The sequence below is a fragment of the Toxorhynchites rutilus genome, chromosome 3, assembly GCF_029784135.1.
Source record: "Toxorhynchites rutilus septentrionalis strain SRP chromosome 3, ASM2978413v1, whole genome shotgun sequence".
NCBI classification, from domain to species: domain Eukaryota; kingdom Metazoa; phylum Arthropoda; class Insecta; order Diptera; family Culicidae; genus Toxorhynchites; species Toxorhynchites rutilus.
In genome coordinates, this window is record NC_073746.1 from 169,008,020 (window position 1) to 169,027,782 (window position 19,763).

At 39.6% G+C, this 19,763-nt stretch overlaps 1 protein-coding gene across 1 annotated transcript in view; it reads right to left on the minus strand.

The window, feature by feature from the left end:
- The window catches only part of LOC129779322 (arginine kinase-like), an 80,365-nt gene extending 78,966 nt beyond the window's left edge, over positions 1-1,399 (minus strand). Inside the window, exon 1 of the mRNA XM_055786732.1 lies at positions 1,064-1,399. The gene's annotated coding sequence lies outside the window, so the exon portion shown is untranslated. The remainder of the gene's footprint in view (positions 1-1,063) is intronic.
- Between the last annotated feature and the right edge of the window lie 18,364 nt (positions 1,400-19,763).

The window sequence follows — 19,763 nt, forward strand, 5'->3', positions numbered from 1 at the left end:
ATTAGCGTTCCTCCCAGCGCTCTCAACCTGTAAAATGAACGCGTATAATAAAAAAAAAAAACAGTCTGGAACCTGTCAGTTACTCTCCAATTGGTTGATGGAGAAAGTTGTGGGTTTGAAACGCTTCGCGCTGCAGGAATGTGAACAGAAACTTCTACAACTGGTGGTCGGTAAAAATGCGTGTTAACGTGGGAGAGACTGATATAATACACTCATTGACTGCTTGTCCTAGAAAGCCAATGTAAGTGGCGATGTGCGAAAGGACAATAGGAAATGCCAGATAATCATGAGTCGCGAGGCTCATTGTAGATCGAAATCAATTTAAATATGTTTAGGAAAGCCTGCTGCTTGCTCTTTAAGGTACCGTGATGATGCAATTGATTTGAGACATTTAAATATGTATCAAGCTACAGAATGAATGATTGCTTCAATTTATGGAATTGTGGCTAATTCATGGCAATAACAGTTTCAATAACAAGTTTTGCAGTTTGTTTATGCAACTTATATTCTGATGAAAAAAAAAACAACGCAGCATCTGCTATCCGACCTCGTTGGGAGTTTATAAGATTGTAAAATCGGTAGTTACGCGGTTTTCGCTAGCTAATTTCCTTTCCTAAATATATATCCCAGGCCCTGTGATTAGGAATCTTTCAGTACGTGTAGAGTCCTCAGTTTGGCGTCAATTTGTGTTGGCTTCCCTGGAAATAGACCGACGAGAAATTGAGCAAGGGTGGAAAGTGACTGAAAACAAAGAGATTCGGTCTAAAATCCATGCCAGAAAAAACTTTACAGGATTTGTATTCTAGACTGAACCAATAAAAGGCAAGTCAATGTTTACAGTGTACACATACATGTAACTTGTCTCTGTTACGCCCTAGCAGCCCAATGGACTCTCTGATCCTTCCCAGGGTCGGCTCAATCACAGCCTATACTAGGTTAACCCGAAAGAGGTTGGTACAATAGGGAAAACACACGTGTTTCTTCTGGTTTACGACGGCGATTTATTATGTGATTCCTGAATTTCCTGATTCCCTAGTTCCCTATTCCTTTTTACATTACTCACGGTGTTGGTGTGTTGAAGTGTCTGGGCCCGCCGCTGGATTTTCGTGCTGTCGTGGTATGGTTCCAGTCCACTGCTTCACTGTAGTTGGCTCTGTTTCAGGTAAACTGGTTCAGTCTGCTGGTGTTGGTTCGTCCTATTTCCGCTCCTTGACCGGTGCACAGGAAACGGAAGTTTGGATACGACACGTGTAAATTACGAGTCAGCCTCACTATTCGTTGACACATCAATGGTTATTGACAACGAAGCAGTACAACTTTCGCTACGCGAACGGAAGGGAATCTTCACTTCAATATTCTGGGATTTAATGTTACCCTTTTCCGCGAACTGTATCGACTGTATCGTATAACGTCTTCAAGTTGGTGCGTCTTTGTCCGATGGTTTCGATAAAAGTGTCCGCCTCGAGTATGGCGAAACTCTCTCAAACCCGCCAGGTCACATTCGGGTCGGGTTACACCGCCTCTGATACAATCTTGCCAACTGTTGTGATGTGAATTGTGTTGTGTAGTGTTGTCTTGGCTGTTTATACATTCTGGTTTGTGTGGTGTTAGCCCTGTGCCGTCATTTAAATCTATCTTCCTTCTTTTATTCATTTTAAATGTCTTTATAATCATATTAAATTTTATTTTCTTTCAGTATATGTTTGTTTTCAAATATTCTAGCTAGCTTTATTTGTAGAAATATCCGTATGTTCTCCCACTATGTACCGTTAATATATAGATGTTAAGCACCGTAGAAGGGGACAGAGTTTTGAACCACCCGAACGCACAGTGGGACATGTCACACTACCGCACCGCTCGGGTAAAAAAATATTAATGTGATTAATATTTTTTTATTAAGGAAAACCACTAACAATCACCACAGTGCCGCACCTGTACCAGTAATCATCAATTACAAAACAAGTTAAACAAATACCAATACTAATAGCAAGCAAAATAACGAACAGTCAGCTGACAAATAAACTACATAGCAAAGACAAGTATAACAATAGTGCAAATTAACCTAACAAAAATCAACGAGCATGAAGAATAAACTAAATTTAGAGCAAAACTTGATAAATAATAGTTTGAAACTAACAAATAAGAATTAATATAAATCTACTTTTATTGTACCGGTACAAAATTATATAATCGTTAAGTCATGTAACGATAAACCTTGAGCGAATTTTTTTTTGCATCACTAAATTGAATTGCCACACGGACTGCGTTCACAGAGTGAAATTATTGAAAAATAATAGACCTCCGATTACACACAGACGGAGTACTAGAGCAATAGAAGAGTTATTAATTCATGCGATTCGGTCTAATTTAAAAATTAACTATTTGCCATGGCTGTGAAGACGTATGCTATCCTTATTTATTCAATTATTGGCCAAAGATCATTTCATAATGGTTCATCTCACAATTTAATTTAATTAATTTTTAAAGGAAAGCTAATCAACTTTTTTGAAAAATAATTCAGTTCCCTGAAAGGTTGATCACAATACTCTTCTTTCATCTTAAATCGCCCACGTTCCAGACGACCTTGAAGTTAAAGGCTACGTCCTTGGACATTGTGATATGATTGTATGATGGTGTTAGTTATATTGTATTGAAGTCGTGCTATCGAAGATCACTCTATCGTGTCATATAATTTACTCTGACAAGGCGCGCGGTAACGCATGATATCACTGCTCAACCACTGTTCACAAAACGGTCAAATAAATATTTATGATCGAATTGGGGCGGTAAGTAAGCATTATTAAGCGTAGTTGAATTAATTACTTTAATTTAATTTATTTTTTTAATATTCTTATTATTATTATTTTTAGGTTCCTGGGTTAGGCGTTTCCTGAAGCTGGATGACACCAAAATGCATTCGAGTTTCGCCTATCCTTCACATTTTTATTCATGCACATTATTTTGTGGGCAGGAATAAGTTTGCTGGACAATATTCCACCACTGAGTGGACTCAATAGACTTTAACGAAGGAAATTTTACCATGGGTACATTCGACTCCCAACTTTACACACGCAATATGGCGAACAAGTGATTATAATGTTAATTGTTTTCAGGCTTTTAAATCACTTGCTGAGAAAACACCAAGTTTCCTTCCTTTAAGATCTACAACTTCATAGGAACTGGATCCTTTCCGAGAAAGAATAACGCATGGTTCATACACTTCACCTAATTTGGCGTTGAAATTATCCCTAGTCAACGGGTCTATAAAAGAACTTTCCATCAGTTCTTTTATAGACCCGTTGACCTACATCAAATATCGGTGAGTAGCGCTTATGTCTTAAATCATATTTTTTCTTAGTAGTTTCGTGAGCTCGTTTTAAGTGATTAATCACTTTTTCGTAAACTGTTTTACTGATCGTTTTCAATCTCTTTACTCTCTCCTCGAGAGAGTAATCATTTTCATCTTGTAGTAGATGTTCGGTTCCCTTCGTCACGATTTCGTGTCCGAAGATCACTCGATAAGGCGTATATTTTGTAGTAGAGTGGATTGTGTTGTTCAACACGAATTCCACTTCAGATATTTTCGTATCCCATAATCTTTGATTTTCTCGTACGTAGCTCCGTATCATCGCATTGATCGTACGATTTAGCCGTTCTGTGGGGTTTGCTTGGCTATGATGCCTCGCACTGGCCCAATGTTGGATCTCATATTTGTTGAGCATTTCTTGGAACTCTTTCGAGAGAAATGTTGTCGCGTTATCGGTTATGATAAATTGGGGAACAGACAATCGTCTGAACCAAAGCTGTTCTACGTTTTCACATACGTTGCTCGAAGAAATCTTCCGAACAGGAATCAAGAGACAATATTTTGAGAATACGTCCATGAGAACAAGCAAGTGGGCATTGCCTCGAGCACTTCTCGGAAGAGATTGGATGTAATCCATTGTGAGGATCTGGAAAGGTCTGGTCGTAACGCGTTGGTTGCCCATTTCGGGAACAACAGAAGTTGTCGAATGCTTGATTCGCTTGCAAACATCGCAATTTAGTACATATTTCTTTATGTCCGCGGCCATACGTGGCCAATAATAACGCTTTTTGATTTTCTCAACTGTCTTTTCATATCCTATATGAAATGAATCATCGTGTTCTTTTATCATAATATCTTTACGCAACGATTCTGGAACACACAATTTCCAATTGAAGGCATAATCTAAAATATCAGATTGTGAAGATACAAGCTTATAAAGCTTTCCTCTTTCAAGTTTAAAGTCAATGTACTTCTCGGGTTCACGCTGAATCGAAATGAACAGCCGAGAGTACCAATTATCTCTTGTTTCCATCTCTGAGATCTCCATTGACCTTGACAAAGCGTCTGGTACAACGTTCTCTTTCCCTTTACGATGTTTGAGCATCATATCGTATTGTTGAAGTTCGATGCTCCACCGCGACAACCTAGAGGACGTTCTCCACTTCGAACGCATTATGAAGGTCAAGGCTGACGAGTCAGTCACCAGAGTGAATTGGGTACCCTCGATGTAACACCGAAATTTCTCTATACATCTGAGAGCTGCCAAGCCTTCCTTTTCCGCGGCATGGTAATTGAGCTCAGCTCCCTTTAGTTTTTCGGAATGGTATGCAATTACCTTCTCATCACCATTCTGTACCTGTGTCAAAACACCTGCTATGGCATGATCGCTAGCGTCAGTTTGCACAGTGAACTGTAGTTCAAAATCGGGGTTTGCCATAACTGGAGCGCTAATCAACTTTTCTTTGATGGCACGGAATGACTTATCGGCTTCTTTCGTCCACGTTACGGTCTTTGGTCGGTTTTTTAGCAAATCAGTGAGCGGAACGGTAAGTGCACTAAATTGGTCAATAAACCGTCGGTAATAATTGACCATACCGAGGAATCTGCGTAGTGCACGAACGGATTTGGGCACCTCATACGCAACAATCGCGTGTACGCGATCAGGATTGGGCCTTATACCGTCTTTGGATAGGATGTATCCCAAATAAGGCAATTCCGGTAAACAAAATTTTGACTTCTCTAAATTTATTCGTAAGTCTGCAATTCGCAGACGTTTAGCTAGCTCTTTTAAATTTTCGATGTGTTCTTGGAAGGTTCTACTAGCGACAACAATGTCGTCTAAATATACAAATATACTTGGTTCAAGTTCTCCAAATCCCAATACTCGGTCCATCAATTTGCTCAATGTCGCAGGACTATTCATTAGTCCAAAAGGAAGTCTTTTGAAGTGAAATAATCCTCGTCCAGGGATCGAAAAGGCTGTATATGGTCGAGATTCCACACTAAGGGGAATTTGAAGAAACACTTGACTAAGATCAATGGTAGTCAAATATTTGAATGATCCCAATCGACTTAGGATGCGATTTTGATGGGGAAGTGGGTAAGCATCGCGTTTTGTACGCTCATTTAGTTTTCTCGCATCGAGACATAACCTTACATCTTCGCTGCCTCGCTTTGCAACTGGGACCACAGGTTGTGCCCATTCTGATCGAGATGATTCAACAATATCATCTCGTATCATGTTATCTAAAGCTCTATGGATTTTACGTTGTGTTTCAGGGCTCCATGGGTATGGGTTTTTTCGTATTGGAGGTTGGTTTCTATATTCATCTTTGATTTCAATAGAGTGTGTGAGTAAATTAGTACAACCTATATCTCCAGGTGTGGGTACTAAAAATAACTTTTTAACATCGTTCAGTTCCTCTAGCTCTCTGAGTGTCAATTCATCTTCTCCGTGATCTTCTGTTTCGTCTAATACTTCAATGAATGAATCTCGGAGTGAAGGGTAGATTCCAAATTCATCCCAAAACGACATACCTAGGTAACATTGTCGCTTTAGTGAGGGAGCGACAACAAATGATACGAATTTCGTTAGTCCATTAAATGAAACAGGAATATCAATTTCTCCTAACACATCTACTGGATGTCCTTCAGCAGTAAGTAAGGTCAAATTTGATGGTGTGTATGAAAGAGTCAAGTTTGAAATTATTTTTTTAGACCCTTTTCCCAATATGTTTTTATTTGTGCCACTATCTAGAAGAGCTATAAGTTTTATCCCTAGCAAGTCGATTCTTACAAACGGTCTGTTGTCACCGTGTGGGTGGAGAAAAATTGTGTTGACCTCCTCGTCACATTGTGGAACAGATTGTACAGCATAGTAACCGCGTTGTCCAAGGATATTACTTAGGCCACTTCTTTCAGCTTGAGGTCTTTCGGGAAATGAGGTTTGACTACTCTGCCTCATAGAGCAGTCTTCTCGAAGTTTTTTGGTGGGCAAAAAGGACATTCCTTTTCTATGAAACCTGGGAAACCACAAGTTTCGCAAAATATTTTTTTCTCTTTCGAACATTGGTGAAAATTGTGCCCATATTCATGACAGTTAAAACAGGTTCCCCTTTTGACTGGTACATATGATTCCAATATTTTCTCGATTGTGTTCAGATTTCTACTCGGACCGGGTTGGGGTTCTTGAAAATGACAATTTTGTCGCGCTTGATATTGGTTCACCGGCTGTGATTTTGTGTTTTGATACGATTTTTGTTGTTGAGCAGGGGAAATTTTCTTGTACTCAGAAAATTTGCTCACACTTTTGGGATCTCTCTGAGAATTATCTCTCCTATTCCACTGTCGAAAATTGTTGTCTCTCCTATCCGTTACTACCTCATTAACTTGATTTTCATTACGCTTAAACCCTCTCGTGTTTTCTTTCTCAATACGCGTATACCATTGCCAGTTGATAGAATCAAAATTTTTCCCGAACTCTCGCATTTTAGCGATCGTCGTAATGTTAGCTGCAAGCATTGCATTTTTATATTCCGAACGGAGGTTACGAAAAAGAATCTGAAATCGTTTATTCTCATCCAATTGGGTACTCATACTTCGGAAAACACGTGTCATATCCGAATAGTAATCCTGAAATCGCTCTTTCGCTCCTTGTTTTCGAAGGTGCGCTTGGCGTTCATAGAAATAATCGAGATCCGGTGGTAAGAATTCTCTCTTCAACTCCGTCACTAGATTATCCCACGTTCCTAATTCATTTTGAGCATTCACTTCCATGTACCACGATCTTGCTCTTCCCAAAAATAAGTGAAATGCTGAATTATAAAGTTCATCATCCGTGTATCCTTCTGATCTCGCATTGAATGCGACTTCACGAAGAAAATCATTCAATCGACGGCCGTTATCCGCACCATCGTATCGAATTTTCCATTTGTGAATTGGAAATCGTTTATTAGTAATTAAATTATCCTGATTAGAAAACCATTGTTTCCGTGTTTGTGGTGAAACCTTTTCTGATTGATTACACCCCTCTACGTTGTCATTTGATTTTGTGTCTACTAATTTCTGATCCTTTATCAACCAATCCAAGAACTGCCTATACGCAAACTTAGGTTTGGAATTTTCGGAACAATGCGATCCCTTTGATTGAATCGATTCAGTCGTTCTATCAATTGGTGTACTATTTTTCACCGGTTCAGATTTCTCTTAGGATTTCACTTTTTTATTATTGCTTGTGGGTTCTAATTTCTCCATGCGAGTTAACAACTGTTCAAGAATTTGCTTCAATTGTCTGTTCTCTTCACGAAGCGCAGACATTTCACTCACTCCCAAATTTATCTCTCCTCCTACCGCTTCGTCGATTAATTCGTGTTCATCCTCTTCTTCAAGAGGTGGTAACTCATTCACCCTGCTTTCTCTTGAAGTATTCACTTCACCTATACGCTCAGTTTCGCTCCGGAAATCCGGTTCTTCATTTGGAAAATCTGGATTTTCTGAAACGACTGGATTCTGTTCATCTGGTAATGCATAGCGCATTCTAAGCAAGCTGTTATTTACGATATCGATCTCTGCTCTCCGAACTTCTGGATACGGTGATGCAACAGAGTAAAAACTGTTCAAAAGTTTCACACACTGACCTGCGGTTTCTGAAATTGAATTTCTATCAGGCTCTTCTGTAGCATGAACTTTTGCTCTTAACATACGAAAGAGTAAATGAAGTAAGCGAGACTTAAACTTTTGATCAGGAGCTTTTTTATATCGCCTACTTTCTAGAGCATTTCTAATCTCTTGCACCTTCTCTACACACGTTTCGAGTTCATCTATCAATGATTCCCATGCTTTATCATATTCGATTTCTAACTTATTTTCCTCTTTTTCCCGTTTTAGCTCAGCTCTGCACTTTCGTTCCAAGGATGCTCTTGAACCTGAGCTGGCGTCAATTTGACGGATAATCAACTCGTGAGATAATTCGTCGTCCAACAAATGCGCGACATTCAACCCGAAGTATTGTGTGATGAAATGTTCCATGATGAAATGAAAATGGCGGAAATTGAATACAAAAGAACTTTTTTTTACTCAATATTTAAACTTTTTTTTCCCAATAAATTATGTTTATTTTCCTGTCTTTTTATTTACGACAGAAACTAACAGAAATCCGTTCTGCTATTGAAAATGAGCACTCTTGAAATACGTTTGTCTTTAAACAATGCGGTCTCTATGTACCGAGTTTCGCCAGCGTTTTGCACGTGATTTGCGGAATTAGTATCGAACTGTTTTCCCTTTTTTTTCTTGTTCAGCAAAGCTGCACTTGGGATCAATCACCAGAATCACCGGCGAAAGCAATAATTAATTATTGGTTTTCCCTCCCCGAGCTAACCTAGAAAAAATGTGTAAATTTTTTTCGTTGGTCGCCAATATGTAACTCGTCTCTGTTACGCCCTAGCAGCCCAATGGACTCTCTGATCCTTCCCAGGGTCGGCTCAATCACAGCCTATACTAGGTTAACCCGAAAGAGGTTGGTACAATAGGGAAAACACACGTGTTTCTTCTGGTTTACGACGGCGATTTATTATGTGATTCCTGAATTTCCTGATTCCCTAGTTCCCTATTCCTTTTTACATTACTCACGGTGTTGGTGTGTTGAAGTGTCTGGGCCCGCCGCTGGATTTTCGTGCTGTCGTGGTATGGTTCCAGTCCACTGCTTCACTGTAGCTGGCTCTGTTTCAGGTAAACTGGTTCAGTCTGCTGGTGTTGGTTCGTCCTATTTCCGCTCCTTGACCGGTGCACAGGAAACGGAAGTTTGGATACGACACGTGTAAATTACGAGTCAGCCTCACTATTCGTTGACACATCAATGGTTATTGACAACGAAGCAGTACAACTTTCGCTACGCGAACTTCCTCCGGAAACGGTGTGGATTGTTCGGAAGGAACGGAAGGGAATCTTCACTTCAATATTCTGGGATTTAATGTTACCCTTTTCCGCGAACTGTATCGACTGTATCGTATAACGTCTTCAAGTTGGTGCGTCTTTGTCCGAAACCATCGATAAAAGTGTCCGCCTCGAGTATGGCGAAACTCTCTCAAACCCGCCAGGTCACATTCGGGTCGGGTTACACCGCCTCTGATACAATCTTGCCAACTGTTGTGATGTGAATTGTGTTGTGTAGTGTTGTCTTGGCTGTTTATACATTCTGGTTTGTGTGGTGTTAGCCCTGTGCCGTCATTTAAATCTATCTTCCTTCTTTTATTCATTTTAAATGTCTTTATAATCATATTAAATTTTATTTTCTTTCAGTATATGTTTGTTTTCAAATATTCTAGCTAGCTTTATTTGTAGAAATATCCGTATGTTCTCCCACTATGTACCGTTAATATATAGATGTTAAGCACCGTAGAAGGGGACAGAGTTTTGAACCACCCGAACGCACAGTGGGACATGTCACACTACCGCACCGCTCGGGTAAAAAAATATTAATGTGATTAATATTTTTTTATTAAGGAAAACCACTAACAATCACCACAGTGCCGCACCTGTACCAGTAATCATCAATTACAAAACAAGTTAAACAAATACCAATACTAATAGCAAGCAAAATAACGAACAGTCAGCTGACAAATAAACTACATAGCAAAGACAAGTATAACAATAGTGCAAATTAACCTAACAAAAATCAACGAGCATGAAGAATAAACTAAATTTAGAGCAAAACTTGATAAATAATAGTTTGAAACTAACAAATAAGAATTAATATAAATCTACTTTTATTGTACCGGTACAAAATTATATAATCGTTAAGTCATGTAACGATAAACCTTGAGCGAATTTTTTTTTGCATCACTAAATTGAATTGCCACACGGACTGCGTTCACAGAGTGAAATTATTGAAAAATAATAGACCTCCGATTACACACAGACGGAGTACTAGAGCAATAGAAGAGTTATTAATTCATGCGATTCGGTCTAATTTAAAAATTAACTATTTGCCATGGCTGTGAAGACGTATGCTATCCTTATTTATTCAATTATTGGCCAAAGATCATTTCATAATGGTTCATCTCACAATTTAATTTAATTAATTTTTAAAGGAAAGCTAATCAACTTTTTTGAAAAATAATTCAGTTCCCTGAAAGGTTGATCACAATACTCTTCTTTCATCTTAAATCGCCCACGTTCCAGACGACCTTGAAGTTAAAGGCTACGTCCTTGGACATTGTGATATGATTGTATGATGGTGTTAGTTATATTGTATTGAAGTCGTGCTATCGAAGATCACTCTATCGTGTCATATAATTTACTCTGACAAGGCGCGCGGTAACGCATGATATCACTGCTCAACCACTGTTCACAAAACGGTCAAATAAATATTTATGATCGAATTGGGGCGGTAAGTAAGCATTATTAAGCGTAGTTGAATTAATTACTTTAATTTAATTTATTTTTTTAATATTCTTATTATTATTATTTTTAGGTTCCTGGGTTAGGCGTTTCCTGAAGCTGGATGACACCAAAATGCATTCGAGTTTCGCCTATCCTTCACATTTTTATTCATGCACATTATTTTGTGGGCAGGAATAAGTTTGCTGGACAATATTCCACCACTGAGTGGACTCAATAGACTTTAACGAAGGAAATTTTACCATGGGTACATTCGACTCCCAACTTTACACACGCAATATGGCGAACAAGTGATTATAATGTTAATTGTTTTCAGGCTTTTAAATCACTTGCTGAGAAAACACCAAGTTTCCTTCCTTTAAGATCTACAACTTCATAGGAACTGGATCCTTTCCGAGAAAGAATAACGCATGGTTCATACACTTCACCTAATTTGGCGTTGAAATTATCCCTAGCTGAGGATTGATGGAAAGTTCTTTTATAGACCCGTTGACCTACATCAAATATCGGTGAGTAGCGCTTATGTCTTAAATCATATTTTTTCTTAGTAGTTTCGTGAGCTCGTTTTAAGTGATTAATCACTTTTTCGTAAACTGTTTTACTGATCGTTTTCAATCTCTTTACTCTCTCCTCGAGAGAGTAATCATTTTCATCTTGTAGTAGATGTTCGGTTCCCTTCGTCACGATTTCGTGTCCGAAGATCACTCGATAAGGCGTATATTTTGTAGTAGAGTGGATTGTGTTGTTCAACACGAATTCCACTTCAGATATTTTCGTATCCCATAATCTTTGATTTTCTCGTACGTAGCTCCGTATCATCGCATTGATCGTACGATTTAGCCGTTCTGTGGGGTTTGCTTGGCTATGATGCCTCGCACTGGCCCAATGTTGGATCTCATATTTGTTGAGCATTTCTTGGAACTCTTTCGAGAGAAATGTTGTCGCGTTATCGGTTATGATAAATTGGGGAACAGACAATCGTCTGAACCAAAGCTGTTCTACGTTTTCACATACGTTGCTCGAAGAAATCTTCCGAACAGGAATCAAGAGACAATATTTTGAGAATACGTCCATGAGAACAAGCAAGTGGGCATTGCCTCGAGCACTTCTCGGAAGAGATTGGATGTAATCCATTGTGAGGATCTGGAAAGGTCTGGTCGTAACGCGTTGGTTGCCCATTTCGGGAACAACAGAAGTTGTCGAATGCTTGATTCGCTTGCAAACATCGCAATTTAGTACATATTTCTTTATGTCCGCGGCCATACGTGGCCAATAATAACGCTTTTTGATTTTCTCAACTGTCTTTTCATATCCTATATGAAATGAATCATCGTGTTCTTTTATCATAATATCTTTACGCAACGATTCTGGAACACACAATTTCCAATTGAAGGCATAATCTAAAATATCAGATTGTGAAGATACAAGCTTATAAAGCTTTCCTCTTTCAAGTTTAAAGTCAATGTACTTCTCGGGTTCACGCTGAATCGAAATGAACAGCCGAGAGTACCAATTATCTCTTGTTTCCATCTCTGAGATCTCCATTGACCTTGACAAAGCGTCTGGTACAACGTTCTCTTTCCCTTTACGATGTTTGAGCATCATATCGTATTGTTGAAGTTCGATGCTGCATCGCGACAACCTAGAGGACGTTCTCCACTTCGAACGCATTATGAAGGTCAAGGCTGACGAGTCAGTCACCAGAGTGAATTGGGTACCCTCGATGTAACACCGAAATTTCTCTATACATCTGAGAGCTGCCAAGCCTTCCTTTTCCGCGGCATGGTAATTGAGCTCAGCTCCCTTTAGTTTTTCGGAATGGTATGCAATTACCTTCTCATCACCATTCTGTACCTGTGTCAAAACACCTGCTATGGCATGATCGCTAGCGTCAGTTTGCACAGTGAACTGTAGTTCAAAATCGGGGTTTGCCATAACTGGAGCGCTAATCAACTTTTCTTTGATGGCACGGAATGACTTATCGGCTTCTTTCGTCCACGTTACGGTCTTTGGTCGGTTTTTTAGCAAATCAGTGAGCGGAACGGTAAGTGCACTAAATTGGTCAATAAACCGTCGGTAATAATTGACCATACCGAGGAATCTGCGTAGTGCACGAACGGATTTGGGCACCTCATACGCAACAATCGCGTGTACGCGATCAGGATTGGGCCTTATACCGTCTTTGGATAGGATGTATCCCAAATAAGGCAATTCCGGTAAACAAAATTTTGACTTCTCTAAATTTATTCGTAAGTCTGCAATTCGCAGACGTTTAGCTAGCTCTTTTAAATTTTCGATGTGTTCTTGGAAGGTTCTACTAGCGACAACAATGTCGTCTAAATATACAAATATACTTGGTTCAAGTTCTCCAAATCCCAATACTCGGTCCATCAATTTGCTCAATGTCGCAGGACTATTCATTAGTCCAAAAGGAAGTCTTTTGAAGTGAAATAATCCTCGTCCAGGGATCGAAAAGGCTGTATATGGTCGAGATTCCACACTAAGGGGAATTTGAAGAAACGCTTGACTAAGATCAATGGTAGTCAAATATTTGAATGATCCCAATCGACTTAGGATGCGATTTTGATGGGGAAGTGGGTAAGCATCGCGTTTTGTACGCTCATTTAGTTTTCTCGCATCGAGACATAACCTTACATCTTCGCTGCCTCGCTTTGCAACTGGGACCACAGGTTGTGCCCATTCTGATCGAGATGATTCAACAATATCATCTCGTATCATGTTATCTAAAGCTCTATGGTTTTTGCGTGTTTCAGGGCTCCATGGGTATGGGTTTTTTCGTATTGGAGGTTGGTTTCTATATTCATCTTTGATTTCAATAGAGTGTGTGAGTAAATTAGTACAACCTATATCTCCAGGTGTGGGTACTAAAAATAACTTTTTAACATCGTTCAGGTCCTCTAGCTCTCTGAGTGTCAATTCATCTTCTCCGTGATCTTCTGTTTCGTCTAATACTTCAATGAATGAATCTCGGAGTGAAGGGTAGATTCCAAATTCATCCCAAAACGACATACCTAGGTAACATTGTCGCTTTAGTGAGGGAGCGACAACAAATGATACGAATTTCGTTAGTCCATTAAATGAAACAGGAATATCAATTTCTCCTAACACTTCTACTGGATGTCCTTCAGCAGTAAGTAAGGTCAAATTTGATGGTGTGTATGAAAGAGTCAAGTTTGAAATTATTTTTTTAGACCCTTTTCCCAACATGTTTTTATTTGTGCCACTATCTAGAAGAGCTATAAGTTTTATCCCTAGCAAGTCGATTCTTACAAACGGTCTGTTGTCACCGTGTGGGTGGAGAAAAATTGTGTTGACCTCCTCGTCACATTGTGGAACAGATTGTACAGCATAGTAACCGCGTTGTCCAAGGATATTACTTAGGCCACTTCTTTCAGCTTGAGGTCTTTCGGGAAATGAGGTTTGACTACTCTGCCTCATAGAGCAGTCTTCTCGAAGTTTTTTGGTGGGCAAAAAGGACATTCCTTTTCTATGAAACCTGGGAAACCACAAGTTTCGCAAAATATTTTTTTCTCTTTCGAACATTGGTGAAAATTGTGCCCATATTCATGACAGTTAAAACAGGTTCCCCTTTTGACTGGTACATATGATTCCAATATTTTCTCGATTGTGTTCAGATTTCTACTCGGACCGGGTTGGGGTTCTTGAAAATGACAATTTTGTCGCGCTTGATATTGGTTCACCGGCTGTGATTTTGTGTTTTGATACGATTTTTGTTGTTGAGCAGGGGAAATTTTCTTGTACTCAGAAAATTTGCTCACACTTTTGGGATCTCTCTGAGAATTATCTCTCCTATTCCACTGTCGAAAATTGTTGTCTCTCCTATCCGTTACTACCTCATTAACTTGATTTTCATTACGCTTAAACCCTCTCGTGTTTTCTTTCTCAATACGCGTATACCATTGCCAGTTGATAGAATCAAAATTTTTCCCGAACTCTCGCATTTTAGCGATCGTCGTAATGTTAGCTGCAAGCATTGCATTTTTATATTCCGAACGGAGGTTACGAAAAAGAATCTGAAATCGTTTATTCTCATCCAATTGGGTACTCATACTTCGGAAAACACGTGTCATATCCGAATAGTAATCCTGAAATCGCTCTTTCGCTCCTTGTTTTCGAAGGTGCGCTTGGCGTTCATAGAAATAATCGAGATCCGGTGGTAAGAATTCTCTCTTCAACTCCGTCACTAGATTATCCCACGTTCCTAATTCATTTTGAGCATTCACTTCCATGTACCACGATCTTGCTCTTCCCAAAAATAAGTGAAATGCTGAATTATAAAGTTCATCATCCGTGTATCCTTCTGATCTCGCATTGAATGCGACTTCACGAAGAAAATCATTCAATCGACGGCCGTTATCCGCACCATCGTATCGAATTTTCCATTTGTGAATTGGAAATCGTTTATTAGTAATTAAATTATCCTGATTAGAAAACCATTGTTTCCGTGTTTGTGGTGAAACCTTTTCTGATTGATTACACCCCTCTACGTTGTCATTTGATTTTGTGTCTACTAATTTCTGATCCTTTATCAACCAATCCAAGAACTGCCTATACGCAAACTTAGGTTTGGAATTTTCGGAACAATGCGATCCCTTTGATTGAATCGATTCAGTCGTTCTATCAATTGGTGTACTATTTTTCACCGGTTCAGATTTCTCTTGGGATTTCACTTTTTTATTATTGCTTGTGGGTTCTAATTTCTCCATGCGAGTTAACAACTGTTCAAGAATTTGCTTCAATTGTCTGTTCTCTTCACGAAGCGCAGACATTTCACTCACTCCCAAATTTATCTCTCCTCCTACCGCTTCGTCGATTAATTCGTGTTCATCCTCTTCTTCAAGAGGTGGTAACTCATTCACCCTGCTTTCTCTTGAAGTATTCACTTCACCTATACGCTCAGTTTCGCTCCGGAAATCCGGTTCTTCATTTGGAAAATCTGGATTTTCTGAAACGACTGGATTCTGTTCATCTGGTAATGCATAGCGCATTCTAAGCAAGCTGTTATTTACGATATCGATCTCTGCTCTCCGAACTTCTGGATACGGTGATGCAACAGAGTAAAAACTGTTCAAAAGTTTCACACACTGACCTGCGGTTTCTGAAATTGAATTTCTATCAGGCTCTTCTGTAGCATGAACTTTTGCTCTTAACATACGAAAGAGTAAATGAAGTAAGCGAGACTTGAACTTTTGATCAGGAGCTTTTTTATATCGCCTACTTTCTAGAGTATTTCTAATCTCTTGCACCTTCTCTACACACGTTTCGAGTTCATCTATCAATGATTCCCATGCTTTATCATATTCGATTTCTAACTTATTTTCCTCTTTTTCCCGTTTTAGCTCAGCTCTGCACTTTCGTTCCAAGGATGCTCTTGAACCTGAGCTGGCGTCAATTTGACGGATAATCAACTCGTGAGATAATTCGTCGTCCAACAAATGCGCGACATTCAACCCGAAGTATTGTGTGATGAAATGTTCCATGATGAAATGAAAATGGCGGAAATTGAATACAAAAGAACTTTTTTTTACTCAATATTTAAACTTTTTTTTCCCAATAAATTATGTTTATTTTCCTGTCTTTTTATTTACGACAGAAACTAACAGAAATCCGTTCTGCTATTGAAAATGAGCACTCTTGAAATACGTTTGTCTTTAAACAATGCGGTCTCTATGTACCGAGTTTCGCCAGCGTTTTGCACGTGATTTGCGGAATTAGTATCGAACTGTTTTCCCTTTTTTTTCTTGTTCAGCAAAGCTGCACTTGGGATCAATCACCAGAATCACCGGCGAAAGCAATAATTAATTATTGGTTTTCCCTCCCCGAGCTAACCTAGAAAAAATGTGTAAATTTTTTTCGTTGGTCGCCAATATGTAACTCGTCTCTGTTACGCCCTAGCAGCCCAATGGACTCTCTGATCCTTCCCAGGGTCGGCTCAATCACAGCCTATACTAGGTTAACCCGAAAGAGGTTGGTACAATAGGGAAAACACACGTGTTTCTTCTGGTTTACGACGGCGATTTATTATGTGATTCCTGAATTTCCTGATTCCCTAGTTCCCTATTCCTTTTTACATTACTCACGGTGTTGGTGTGTTGAAGTGTCTGGGCCCACCGCTGGATTTTCGTGCTGTCGTGGTATGGTTCCAGTCCACTGCTTCACTGTAGTTGGCTCTGTTTCAGGTAAACTGGTTCAGTCTGCTGGTGTTGGTTCGTCCTATTTCCGCTCCTTGACCGGTGCACAGGAAACGGATGTTTGGATACGACACGTGTAAATTACGAGTCAGCCTCACTATTCGTTGACACATCAATGGTTATTGACAACGAAGCAGTACAACTTTCGCTACGCGAACTTCCTCCGGAAACGGTGTGGATTGTTCGGAAGGAACGGAAGGGAATCTTCACTTCAATATTCTGGGATTTAATGTTACCCTTTTCCGCGAACTGTATCGACTGTATCGTATAACGTCTTCAAGTTGGTGCGTCTTTGTCCGATGGTTTCGATAAAAGTGTCCGCCTCGAGTATGGCGAAACTCTCTCAAACCCGCCAGGTCACATTCGGGTCGGGTTACACCGCCTCTGATACAATCTTGCCAACTGTTGTGATGTGAATTGTGTTGTGTAGTGTTGTCTTGGCTGTTTATACATTCTGGTTTGTGTGGTGTTAGCCCTGTGCCGTCATTTAAATCTATCTTCCTTCTTTTATTCATTTTAAATTTTATTTTCTTTCAGTATATGTTTGTTTTCAAATATTCTAGCTAGCTTTATTTGTAGAAATATCCGTATATTCTCCCACTATGTACCGTTAATATATAGATGTTAAGCACCGTAGAAGGGGACAGAGTTTTGAACCACCCGAACGCACAGTGGGCCTTGTCACATACATTTGGAAAATTCTACTCGTAATATGTTCTCAAAATCAAACTTATGTTTTTTGAATGGAAGTCGATGATAAAACGAGACAGCCAAGCACAACAATCGATAGTTAAAATTAAGTACTTCGACTTCTTCCAGCACCGTCAGCGAGATTCTTCGATATTATAATGAAAAATTTATGAAATTTATCAACCGGAGGAGCTCAGAACAATCAATGTTTGATGTGATTAAATCTGATGTGAATAGCGCTTTAGCGACATCTCTTCGAGCAACTAATAAGTCTAGCCCTAGTAGCTTGCAACGGTCCTCGTAGCTGGGAAGATTCAGTGGATCGGTCCACGGAAGATTACGTAGGGCGAATCGAATGAATGTTCGCTGAATTGATTCAATTCGCTGAATACTATTTTGGTAATACGGAGACCACACTACCCAAGCATATTCGAGAGTCGAACGAACCAGCGCACAAAAGAGAGCCTTGATGCAGTGTATATTTTTAAAATGTTTAGTCACGCGAAAAATAAAACCTAGAGTTTTCGATGCTTTCGAGCAGAGATATGATATGTGCTCTCGAAATGTTAATTTCGAGTCCAGTATGATACCGAGATCTTTGATGGTTTCAACACGGTTCAATGTTTGGCCATGTAGCCTATATCCATAGTTTATCAACGTTCGCTTTCGTGAAAATGAGATTACCGAACATTTCAATGGATTCAAATTCTATGCACCATTCGGCAAAAATATCCAGTTGATCTTGTAGTCTTGCAGCATCACCAATGCAGTTCACTGGGTGGAACAGTTTAAAATAAAGAGACCAGATGGTCAAAGGTCTAACGCGGGACACAAAAAACTAAACGTTATGTATATACGTTATGTGAAAATAAACCATAGTTTAGCGAGTCTCATTTATTCGTGAAACACTTAACATGTGTCATTGCAATTAAACCTGATCTGTATTATCGTCATATCAGTTGTGATTTTTCGGTGGTTTAGATTTTGTTTACGCCTGAAAATCACTGGCTCAGTTAGAGCATTAAAGCCTGGCAAGCACGATTCAAATTCAACAATTTTCTTCAAATTCAATCAATTTCAATCCATTTTTCATCCAATTCATTTGTGTCCGCCGAACATAGCCGATCTGGTATTTACAACATCCTCTCCCTGTCGTTCCTTAAGCAGGGAGATCGAAACAACCGGCCAAACGGTGAAGGAGAATCTGGTCAAAATGGACATTTTTATGTGGAAGCGTCAGACGAGACCGGCAGTATCTGAGCAGCAGGCAATCTCCCAGAAGGAGTAGCTCCAGGTGCTGGTGAAAAACTTCTTTCCGGCGAAAGACTTCTTTTCGTGCTTATAATGACAGACGAGACGTGCTTGATGCTAGAATTCAACGAATGGCCGGGGACCGGGTACTTTACGTTCCCCAGGTAAGCGATGACGTCGAATATATCATCCACATCAAGTTCTCGAAGAAGGTCCTTCTCTGACAGACGAGAAGGGAATGTCCAAGCCGCTCTTCTTTCGAGTCATATAGCGAACGGGGAACGAGTACGAAGTGCTTGCCGAAACTTGCGAAGGTAATGTGGTCTTTATGTCGAAACGAGGATCAGCCCATTATGCCAAAAGATCACTGAATAATGTATTATGAATCGGCTAGAGATAAACATTGTCACGTAGACCGCCAACCTTTCCAGAAGCACAACTTCCCCCGACAGCACCAAATGTCACTTTGAGGCAGGTACACGAGAAAGTCTCGCGAGCACCAACAAATGTGCATCACTCATGTTGAGGTGCAACGAGGTATTCTTGAGCACATCTCAATATTTTTCGAAATAGAAGTGAAGGAGCCGAACTCAGGTTCGTGTGCTAAAGCCCGGTCTCATCGCTTGCACATGAAGGGGTTGTGAGGAGGAGAAAATCAATACTCGTCTCTCGAAATTTAGCCGCGCGCGTACTGGAAATCTGAAAACCTCTCAATATTTTACGGATCAATAGGGAACTTTTATAGAAAACATTATAAATCTTAATAAAAATCCTAAAAATAAATACTTATAAAAATGAAATCTTTACAAAAATCAATTTTCCGATTTTGTTGCTGTCGTTTCCTGTTTACACTCTCTAAACAAAAAGTCCACTGTCGGTGCGAT